Source organism: Chiloscyllium plagiosum, chromosome 28 (assembly GCF_004010195.1).
Source record: "Chiloscyllium plagiosum isolate BGI_BamShark_2017 chromosome 28, ASM401019v2, whole genome shotgun sequence".
Lineage (NCBI taxonomy): Eukaryota > Metazoa > Chordata > Chondrichthyes > Orectolobiformes > Hemiscylliidae > Chiloscyllium > Chiloscyllium plagiosum.
In genome coordinates this window covers 46,153,338-46,163,945 of record NC_057737.1, presented here as the reverse complement: position 1 = coordinate 46,163,945, position 10,608 = coordinate 46,153,338, and positions in this window count along the sequence as shown.

Sequence of the window (10,608 nt, the reverse complement as noted above, 5' to 3'; positions counted from 1 at the left end):
GGAGGCTGGTACAATTGCAACATTTAAGAGGCATTTGGATGGGTATATGAATAGGAAGGGTTTGGAGGGATATGGGCCGGGTGCTGGCAGGTGGGACTAGATTGGGTTGGGATATCTGGTCGGCATGGACAGGTTGGACCGAAGGGTCTGTTTCCATGCTGTACATCTCTGTGACTCTAACTGCATCTCAGGTGCAGATCGACCAATCATTTCCAAAATATTCTGGGAGCTGCATCTCTTTGTTTTATTCACTGTGGGACACAGGCCCTGCTGGCTGGGTCAGTGCTTATTGCGCGACTGTAGTTGCAGCTTGAGAAGGTGGTGGTGAGATGCCTTCTGAACTGTTCCAGGGACACAATTAGGGAGGGAATTTCTGAATACTGACCCAATAACAGTGAAGGGGTGGCGATATATTTCCAAGTCGGGATGGTGAGTGGCTTGGAGAGAATTTGAAGGTGATGGCATTCCCATGTATCTACCGCCTTTGCCTTTCTAGATGAAAGTGATCTTGGGCTTGGAAGGCGCTGTCAGGAGCCTTTGTGACATCTTTTTCAAAGCTTTGATCTTTTCTTTCATAATGATCCCACAGGTAAGTAAAAGCAAAATACTGCCGATGCTGGGTATCCAAAATAAAGATTGTTGGATGTTTTCAAACAAAAATCAGGGCGTGGGGTTGACAATTCAGATTTGATATCTCCCAAACTCACCCAGTCAAACAGCAGTGCGCGCAATTTTTCCTAGCCTTATTTCTCAATCTGTAATAACAGAACTAACAAACCTGTCCTGCAGAAATGCTAAAGGAAAACACAAGCTCACAATCATCTTGCTCGTAGCTCACTTGGTAGAGTCTGCTCAATCCCTCTCTCAGCTGTGGACAACCAAGGAATGGAACCATTTTGATTTTGCCGCCTGTTGATCTGGTTGCATTTGGCCAATCAGAGTCTTCAATTAAGGAAGGCCTCTGATCGGAAAAGTGTTCACTCCCTCACCTTCCCTTTCATCGAATGTAATATTGACAAAGTGTAACTTGGCAGCTATGGAGTACTCAACTTCCCACGGCACTGAGGTCTCAACATGACCGAACCTCACTGGGCCAAACGGAATGGGTTAAAATCAACGAGGTTAAAAAGTGTCAACATCTCTCGCAGCCGACTGCCTCTTCACATTTACTTTTTAACTTCTGCAGCCGCACCGAGCTGGCTTCATCTGAAAGAAAGGTCTTCCCTTCGTCTTGGAGAAACAACTACGCTGATCGCCACAATTAATCACGAGATGAGAATAAGACTGGTGAGAATATGGGGAGGTGGTGGCCTGCTGGGGAAGTTTACTGAGCCAGTTAATCCAGTGATTTGCAGTAATGGTCTGTAGACACAGGTTCAGATTCCCACCAACAACACTGGCAGGATTAACAAGCTGGATTTAAAAGTTGGTCTTGGTCATTGTGACCGTGAAGCTATCACTGGAAAAGCTCTAAAAGAAGAGTCATATCAAGTTTAATTATTTCACTCCCCATTGAGCAGTACGGTGGCTCAGTGGATAACACCATTGCCTCATTGCACCAGGGACCCAGGTTCGATTCCACCCTTGGGCGACTGTCTGTGTGGAGTTTGCATTTTCTCCCGGCATCTGTGCAGTTTCCTCCCACAGTCCAATGATGTGCAGGTTAGGGTGGATTGGCCATGCTAAATTGCCCGTAGTGTCCAGGGATGTGCAGGCTAGGTAGATTAGCCGCGGGAAATGGGGTGATCTGGGTAATATGCTCTGCGGATGATACACCTATCTAATGTAGAGATTCAATAAACTGCCAGACCTATTGAGTTTCTCCAGCATTTTCCGTTTGTATTTCTGATCTCCAGCATCCATAGTAGTTTGCTTTCATGTGAGCTGTTGCTAACCCCCTTCCCCCGTGACTATAGAGTGCAGGAGTTAATTAAAAATGAGATACATCAAGAAGTGAGATCAATAGATTTTTGATAGACCAATGCTTACAGAGGCAAGGTGGGCACATGGAGTTAAAATACGGATTAACCATGGTCCGGGTGCATAGCAGGGCAGGCTGGACGCATCAATGGACTCCTCCTGTTCTTATGTCTCAGAACTGAATACAAGCTTTGGACTAAAGAGTTGCCTGATCAAAATCCATTTCACTGTCTCTGCGACAAAATAGTCCAGATTCACAGAGTCAGAAAGTCTATTTTTAGCAATAAAAATGTAAGCTGATGATTGTGACAATTTCCCGAAGGCACTTGCAATTTGAGACTCACATCTGATTTGCTCAGTGCAAAGCAATTACTGCAATTATTACAAGGTGGAATAGATACCTATAAATTCTTACAAAAGACAGGCATGGTGGAGAATTAAATTATCACATTCTCTTGCAAGGTTAAAATGTTGCTTCAGGCCAATAATGGCACAAATTTGTTTGAGATAATTAAACCACTTTGTGTTTATTAGGTCTGAATTGAATTCGGGGAATTGTCAGTTCTGTGAGCAGGTTAATAGCTCCAGTTCTGACCTGCTTCATCAAAACCTAACATACCTCATGAGCTTTCTCTTTTTGTTCTGATACTTGCTGGGAGGGCCTAGTGGTGGTGTTCCTGCTCGATTAAGGAGAAGATCCAGAGGCTGACCCCCATCTCAGGCGGTTTGTGAAATCTGGCTTCACAGCTGGGTTCGAGTGGCTCCCTGCAAAGGTGTATGGGCTGTGGGAACTCACAGCATCATCTATTATCAATGTGGTTATGATGCTGAATCATAGAATCCCTAGGTGTGGAAGGAGGCCTTTCAGCTCATTCAGTCCACATTGTCCCTCCGAAGAACATCCCACCCAGTTCCATCCGCCTTCCCTATCCCTATAACCCTACGTTTCCCCGGGCTAATCCACCTAGTGTGCACATCCCTGGACAGTATGGGCAATTTAGCATGGCAAAGTCATCCAACTGGTACATCGTTGGATTGTGGATGGAAACCAGAGCACCTGGAGGACACTCACGGGAGAATGTGCAAACTCCACACAGGAGTCTCTAGCCTGAGACTAGAATCGAACCCGGGTGCCTGGCGCTGTGAGGCAGCTGTGCTAACCACGGTACCACTGTGCCAAAGGAGCTTGGTGTTGCAATATGCTAGATTCTTCTGGATTCTTATAGTAGTCTTCAAGGAAAGAGTCTAATCAATACAATAATAATAGAAACTCATTTAACTTTCATTAGACTTCACAAAATAATGTCAGTAATTTTGCGCAGGAGACACAATTGCAAATGGAGAAATCCAACTGTATGCTCGATCCAGCTGGAGGTTAGTATGGATTTAGTCATTGCTTGCTTCATGTCTACCGAGGAGCACCTGAACACAAAGCTCATTGTAGCCAGTAATTTAACGTCAATAAGGAACCTCTCCAAATCAGTTGGCTGGGCCTTTACACAGGCACCACCTGTTTCAAAAGGGATAAATCCATGTGCACACACTGTGCCTGTTTCAACTCAATAAAAGAAGTTTACAGCCATATTCTGGCTCACTTCTCAAAGAAATGCCTTGAATGAGGAAACTCCACCTACTTGGGCTCAAATGTAAATTAAACTCGGCAGTCAACTGTCAGTCATCATCTAATTGGTACGCTCACGGAGACAATACTTCCACCAATCAGAATCAATTGCCAGCCAATCAGCACTCTCATGTCGCCACAGAGTAGATGTTGTTTCCTCTTCGTACTCCTTGGGAATTGTCCTGATGAATACGAGGCAAAAAACTTTGCTATCATGCCTTTTTTTTCAGAAATACTAATAAATCCGAGTACTATTCAAATGATGAAAAGTTAAGAACAGCAGACGTCCAAAGGGATTAAGGGAATCCAGGTGCACATGGTTATTAAGATGTAATGGTCATGGTCAAAATGGAATGTTGACCTTTGACACACCAAGAGCTGGGATATAAAGAGCTACACAAGTCCCTTTTAGATCATACCTTGGAGTAATTGTGTGTGGTGCTGGTTACCGGACCTTACAAAGGACCTGATAGTCTTAAGGAATGCAGCTGAGATTCGACAGGATATTGCCAGAATTCCAAGAGGAATGAGCAGCCATTACATAATTGAGCTTTGTATTCCTCGGAGTATGAAGTGAGAGGTCCTGAAGCCCGAAACGTCGAATCTCCTGTTCCCTGGATGCTGCCTGACCTGCTGTGCTGTTCCAGCAATAAAGTTTCAACATTCCTCGGAGTATGCATAGTGAAGGCATGATTAGATTAAGGTTTTAAGATCTTTGAAAGGAATTGATCTCTTAGGTTAAGGGAAGCTTGGATCAGTTGTTGGGGGTTAAGAACAGAGGGGCCTAGTGGTTACCTTCGAGACATTTATAAAATCATGACAGGCTCAGTGATGATTTTATGAAGGTTTATAAAACCTTGAGGGGCATGGCTGAGCAAAGGTCTTTTTCCCCAGTGTAGGGGAGTGTGAAGCTAGAGGGAATAGATATAAGGTGAGAGGAGGAAGACTTAAAAGGGACAACTTTTTCATACAGAGGGTGGTCTGTACTTGGAAAGAACCATTAGAGAAACAGATGGATGCAGGTACAGTTACAGCATTGCAAAGATATTTGGAGGGGTGTATGAATTGGAACGATTCAGAGAGATTTGGGGCAAATGCAGCCAAGTGGGAATAGCTCAGTTTGAGAAAGTGGGTCGGCAAGCGTGAGTTGGTCTGAAGCAGCTGTTTCCATGCTATATGGCTCTATAACTCTAAAATCACAGGCAGGGTCATTCAGCAGAAAGGTGAGGAAACACTTCTTCAAACACAGGATGGTAAATGGAACTGTCTCCCAGAAAAGGTGTAAGGCATTAGTTCACTCCATATCTGTGACCAATTATATCTGAGGTTATTAGGATGTAGGGAGTGAAGGAGTTGGGATGTGAATGTATTAATTCCTGGGAGGTTCCCATGGTGCTGAATGGCCTACTCCTATTGCCATGTTTCATTGACCTGCTGCTGGCCCTTGCTCTTAAATAGATATTCAATGTTATCACTGCATTTCAGTCGGCAACTTTAGCACGGCTTTCATTCCTCCACATGAGGGGAATGTCTACAGGAATGGCCCTTGCTGATTTACCAACTTGGATCGGAACGGTTAACCTGCAGGTTAAGGTTGGATCTTCGGGACTCCTCACCTTGACACTGACACCTTCATCAACAAAACCACAGCTTCTGACCTGAACTTGACTTAATGTGAGCACTCTCCTACAGCCAGACATAGGGATCAGTGCAGGGGTGGCCCTGACATGGTAACTGCTGCTAGGAATGCACACAGAGCTGGCTCACTCCAGGAAACTACAGGAGGTCTTGGCTTCCCGTTGCACACTTTAACCCTCATGTGTTCCAAGGGCCTGGGGAAGTCAATGAGACTCTTTTTGCTATGGCAGGAGATTTGTTCAGACCACGCACTCCTCAGTTTTCTGCGTTTTTTAAGTTTTCAGTTATTCTGCGGATGCTTTTCTCCTTGGGATGGGAGTCTAAAACGAGGGGGCATAGGTTTAAGGTGAGAGGGGAGAGATACAAAAGGGTCCAGAGGTGCAATGTTTTCACCCAGAGGGTGGTGAGTGTCTGTTTCAGGCTGCCTGATGTAGGTGGAGGCCATTTTGTCATTGAAGAAACATTTAGGCAGGTACACAGACGGGATACGGACCAAATGCAAGCAAATGGGACTATAATTGCGAAAGCTGGGCAGCATTGTCAAGTTGCATCGAAGGGCCTGTTTCCACGCTGTAAACCTCTCTGACTTTATGGCTCTATAATTTCCTGTACAGTAGCGATGAAGGTGAGCCCAGTACGAACCAGGAGATAATAGTCCATAACAGTTAAGAGCAAGTGACCCAATCCAATATTAGATTGGGTGTCTGCGCTACCAACCAATCTCTGGCCAAGTTTCTCATGGGCAATAAGTTACTGTTACCATCCAACAGGCCAAAGAGGCACTCATCAGTTACTTCCCAATGTGGAAACAGGCAGTTCAGCTCAACTTGTCCACATTGGCCAGCTTTCGCAATTATAGTCCCATTTGCCTGCATTTGGTCCATATCCCATCTGTGTACCTCTCTAAACATTTCTTAAATGACAAAATTGTACTTGTCTCCACCAGTACAAAGTTTGGGAGAAGATTTGTAGCTTGGGTGCTCGTTGCTGTGGTTCTGTTCCTCGCAATTTCATCAACAGATGCCTAAGGGAAAGACAACGGAACGAGGACATGCCGCAACCCAAAGGACTAGCCACACTACCATACATCAAGAACATTTCTGAACTGACAGCCAGACTACTGCGACCACTAGGACTTATAACAGCACACAAACCAACAGCCACACTCAGACAACAACTCACCAGAACGAAGGACCCGATACCCAGCATGAGCAAAACTAATGTAGTGTACAAAATCCCATGCAAGGACTGCACAAAACACTATATCGGACAAACAGGAAGACAGCTAACGATCCGCAGCCACGAATATCAACTAGCCACGAAACGACACGACCAGCTATCCCTAGTAGCCACACATGCAGACGACAAGCAACATGAATTTGACTGGGACAACACTACCATTATAGGGCAAGCGCAACAAAGAACAGCCAGGGAATTCCTAGAAGCATGGCACTCATCCACAAACTCCATCAACAAACACATCGACCTGGACCCAATATACCGGCCACTACAGCGGACAGCTGAAACTGACAACCGGAAGCGGCAGGGACAAGCCACTATAAATGCCGGAGGAAACACCACAGAAGTGCTTCACAGGAGGCTCCCAAGCACTGAGGATGTCACCTAGACAGGGGACGAAACGTTTTCAACAAAAACTTCCAGCTCCACCAGTACATCTGGCAGTCCGTTCCAGACACACTCCACCCTCGTGTGTAAACCTTGCCTTTTAAATGTTTCCGCTGTCACCTTAACTTATACCGTCCAGATTTGGAGACCTCAAACCTGGGGAAAAGACCTTGGCTATTCATCCTACCTATGCCCCTCATCATTTTATAAATCTCTAAAAGGTCACCCCTCAACCTCTGACGCTCCAGGGAAGAAGTCCCAGATTAGTCAGCCTCAGCTTAGAACTCAACCCTTTCTAGCTCAGAAGTGAGAGTACTACCCTTGGACCCAGAGATCCCAGGATGACCTTCACTCTTGCCAAAGTTCCTCTGTGAGTCATCATCTTTGAGTAAAGACTTTGACAGTCAGGCTTTATTTGCCTGTTGACAATGGCAACATGGGGATTTAGAACATAGAACGTAGAACAGTACAGCACAGAACAGGCCTTCAGCCCACGATGTTGTGCCGACCACTGATCCTCATGTATGCACCCTCAAAGTTCTGTGACCATATGCATGTCCAGGAGTCTCTTAAATGTCCCCAATGACCCTGCCTCCACAACTGCTGCTGGCAACGCATTCCATGCTCTCACAACTCAGTAAATCCAGCAACTAAGACTTACTGCTACAGGAAGAAAGCAAAACCAACTACCACCCATCTTGTCCAGACCCAGGTGTGCATGGTTGGTGGTGGAGCAGCGTGGAACAGCTGAAATACTGGACTTTCTCGCCCAGACAGGCCATTCTGAGGAGGAGGGCTTCATATAAAGGTGAGGCATTGAGGAGATGAAGGGGGAACAGTCAGGAAACAGGCGAGCTGTTAGTTTCAGGTGCTCTGACATGATCTGGATTTGCAATGGAAATGAAAGCTTGGCTTCAGTCTGCTTGGGCAAACAGACAAACAGCACCTGCTGACACTGAATACCTTTACAGATTTCTTTTAGGACAGCACTTTGCATTTTGCGTTGAGCTGCCAAGTCCAATATGGAAATGCGAGGGCACCAGCTGTGAATGAAACTGCTCTCTGATTGGGTAGTGTCCTGAACACAGAGGTCAGACGGGTACAACACACAGGTCACCGGTAAAGTACCAAAAGAACTGCAGATGCTGGACATCAGAAACAGAAACAGGAGATGGTGGGAAAAAAATCTCAGCAGATCTCACAGCATCTGTGGAGAGAAATCAGAATTAGTGTTTCTGGTCCAATGACTCTTATCCAGACCTGATGGTAGCTAGGAATAAGTTGGCATTTATACAGAGGACAGGGAGGGAGGAAGGGGCAGGAGTGAACAATAGGTGAAGATAGACCCCAAAGTGAGAGAAAAATGGTTGGACAAAGGACTAGGTAAAGGTCGGCCTGGGTAAAGGTCGGCTGTTAATGGGGATCATTAGGGGTTAACGGTGGGTTGTTTGTGGTAGCAACCCATGTCATAACAAGCATAAGCACTACTCCTGAAGAAGGGCTTATGCCCGAAACCTCAATTCTCCTGCTCCTTGGATGCTGCCTGACCTGCTGCGTTTTCCAGCAACACATTTTCAGCTCTGATCTCCAGCATCTGCAAGTCCTCACTTTCTCCTCATGTCATAACAAGGCTTGGTGTGTGGAGGTGGGGGGGGGGGGGGGTAAGGACATGGGAGAAGATGCTAAGTTCCTAATATTGTTGAACTCAATATTGAGTGCAGAAGGCTGCAGAGTTCCCAATTGGACAAGGAGGTGGCGTTCTTCCAGCCTGCGCTGGAGCACTGCAGCAAGCCTGAGACAGAGACGTTGGCCAGGGACAAGGGCAGTGTGTCAAACTGGCAGGCAACTGGAAGCTCAGGGTCATTTTAGTGGACAGGACATAGGTGTCACCCAGTCTACACTTTGTCTCCCCAGTAGAGAGGAGACCACATTGCGAGTAGGAAATGCAGTAGGCCAGGTTGAGTGAAGTGCTGTTTAACTCGCAAGGTGTGTCTGGATGGTGAGGAGGGAGCTGTTAAGAACATGAAGCATAATGCCTACAGCAAGCACCCCATTTTCCTGAGCACCCGTGGGTGAACATACCTTGACAACCACCTGATGAAGGAGCGTCGCTCCGAAAGCTAGTGCTTCCAAATAAACCTGTTGGACTATAACCTGGTGTTGTGTGATTTTTAACTTTGTCCACCCCAGTCCAACACCGGCATCTCCAAACCATGAATACCTGACCCAACTGTGTTCCTCATTCTCAGGTTCTTCATCCCACTGAAACAATTCATCATTGTCCATATTCATTTTATTATCACCACCATTCAATCTTATGAGTAATGGCGTCAAGATTGATGACTGAAGCAAAGTGGTTCTACAATGTCTGGTCCACTTTTGGATGCGATGGAATTTGTCCTTGAGCATTCATCGATGATTCACAGAGTCAGAAGGAAACTGACCCTTCGGCCCAACTTGTCCATGCTGACCAGGTCTTCAAACTGAAGTTGTTCCATTTGCCTGCAGTTGGCCCATATCCCTCTAAGTCTTTCCTACCAACATATGTCCAAATCTCTTTGAAATGTTGTAATTGTATCCACTTCTGCCACTTCCTCTGGCAGCTCATTCCATACTTGCACCACTCTCTATGTGAAAAAGTTACCCATCTTTCCCCTCTCACCCTAAACCTAGTTTCGGACTCCCCATCCCAGGGAAAACGTCTCAGCCCATCCAGCCTCTCCTTCAGTGCAAACACCTCAGTCTCGGCAACATCCTTGTAAATCTTTCTTGCATCCTTTCCAGTTTAATAACAACCTTCCTACAGCAAGGCGGCCAGACTTTTATGCAGAATCCCAATTGTGGCCTCACCTATGTCTTGTTAAGTGGTAACATAAGAATACAGACAGACTTTGACAGTTGAAGGGGGAGGGGGAGCAGCCAGAAGTCATGGTACACATCGGTACCAATGACCAATAGGTAGGGAAAGGGAGGAGGACCTGATAAGAGAAGATAGGGAGTTAGGTTGGAAGGTAGAAGGCAGGACGGGCAGAGTAGTATCTCAGGATTGCTACCAGTACCATGTGCTAGTTGTTGTCATGGGTGACTTTACCTTCCCTAATATTGATTGGAATCTCCTTAGTTAAAATAATTTGGCTGGAGCAGTTTTTGTCAGGTGTACAGGAAGGATTCCTGGTGCAATATGTAAATAGGCTGACTTGAGGAAGGCCAAATTGGATTTGGTGCTTGGCAATGAACCATGCCAGTTGTCAGATCTCTCAGTGGGAGAGCATTTCAGTGATAATGATGACAACTCCCTGACCATTACTATAGTCATGGAGAGGGATAGGAGCAGAGAGTATGGGAAGGTATTTAATTGGGAGAGGGGGAATTACAATGCTATTAACCAGGAACTGTGGAGCATAATTGGGAGCAGATATTCTCAGGAAAATGCACGACAGAAATGTGGGGATTGTTTAGGAAGCACTTGCTGACAGTAATGGACAGGTCTGTCCCACTGAGGCAAGGAAGGAATGGTAGGTTGAAGGAACCTTGGATGACAAGGGATGTGGAACATCTAGTCAAGAGGGAGAAGGAAGCTTACATGATGCAAGGAGGATGCAAGGATCAGACAGGACTGGAGAGGGTTACAAGGTAGCCCCGGAAGGTACTGAATAATAGCCCTCGGAGAACGAGAAGGGGGCATGAGGAGCTTTAGCGGGTAGGATTAAGGAAAACCCGAAGGCATTCTAGATTTCGGTGAGGAACAAGAGGGTGGTCAGATTGAGGGTAGGGCCAATCAGGTGGAGGGAACTTGGGTCTGG